The sequence below is a fragment of the Etheostoma spectabile genome, chromosome 21 (assembly GCF_008692095.1).
Source record: "Etheostoma spectabile isolate EspeVRDwgs_2016 chromosome 21, UIUC_Espe_1.0, whole genome shotgun sequence".
NCBI classification, from domain to species: domain Eukaryota; kingdom Metazoa; phylum Chordata; class Actinopteri; order Perciformes; family Percidae; genus Etheostoma; species Etheostoma spectabile.
In genome coordinates this window covers 15,524,310-15,525,483 of record NC_045753.1, presented here as the reverse complement: position 1 = coordinate 15,525,483, position 1,174 = coordinate 15,524,310, and the positions used below count along the sequence as shown (strand labels likewise).

General features: G+C 47.4%; 1 protein-coding gene across 3 annotated transcripts in view; it reads right to left on the bottom strand.

Annotated features, from left to right (window-relative positions):
* ctbp2l (C-terminal binding protein 2, like) overlaps positions 1-1,004 on the bottom strand; it is a 96,729-nt gene extending 95,725 nt beyond the window's left edge. For all 3 annotated transcript variants that reach the window (XM_032501390.1, XM_032501394.1, XM_032501391.1), the window contains exon 1: positions 680-1,004. The gene's annotated coding sequence lies outside the window, so the exon portion shown is untranslated. The remainder of the gene's footprint in view (positions 1-679) is intronic.
* Positions 1,005-1,174: the final 170 nt, after the last annotated feature.

The window sequence follows — 1,174 nt, the reverse complement described above, 5'->3', positions numbered from 1 at the left end:
AAAAAAAATGTGAAAGGTCAGTGGCACGGTGATGCAGCTTGGGCAGCAGATGTACTCCACAGTAATTTGTGTTTTTCAAAAGATGCCCAGGCTAAGCAGCAGCAAGCGCCGCTGAAGATTACACAGGATGACGTCTTTCACAAAACTCAGTCAGCCCGGTCAAATGTGAGGTACTAGAGGCTTTAAGAGCAAATACCCTCACTAGAAAGCATAAAGTCACCCGCACAACTCCACAAGCGTTCAACAAACACTCTAATAATGCACTTCCTATTTTCTTTTAACCTACACACTCCGTACAGGGTCTCGTTGTAAGCAGAAAACAGTCTCCGAGTCGGATACCCTTGCATACATGTAATAGGTGAGGGACACGAATGGCAGCATTTGGAGGCAAAAAAGGGGCTATTCGCGTTTACATTGACAGTTACGCTAGGTTTCTACGTGGTCAGAAATAATGTCCGTGTGTGTGTGTGTGTGTATGTGTCTCTCTCTCTCTGTGTGTGTGTGTACAACCCACCCGACCATTCCCCATCATCATGGCGCAGTAAGGTGGCCACACATGGTCAGAGCTTGTATGCGGACCTGAATCCCGACGGCAGCCAGTCACAGCTAACTCTTATTTGAAACACTAAAAACTGAATTAAACGTCAAAAGCCGTGTTGCTCCTGTAGTGCAGTCTTACCTGGACGAATGACGTCTAATCGCAAGTTGAGAAGACGACTTTTTAGACACACGTCGGCGGCAGCATCATCCGCTTCGGGCAGAAATGTTTCATGTAAAGATTTGGAGTAATTCTGATTCCACCTTATTAATCCTCCGCGCGCTACAAAAAGCGGCTTCTCTTAGCTGATGGGAAGACACGGTCGGATAGAGAGGAGTGATAACCTTACAGGGAACTGGCTACAGTGTGTTCTAGCCTACGCGTCCTTGTTTATTAAAATACGGCCAAGCGTTTGCGTAAACGCCGAGTAGCCTAGGTCTGCCCAACTGTTTCACTGTTTTCTTTCCGCCCCCCCCCTCCCCTGCCCTCTCTTTGGCTGTAGTGTCTAACTCTCCTTTTTTTTAATCAAGGCGGGGTCTTGGGTCGTTTGAACCAATGACATAAACCAAGAAAAAGAAATTACCCCCCCACCACCACCACAGACACACACACACACACACACACACACACACACAC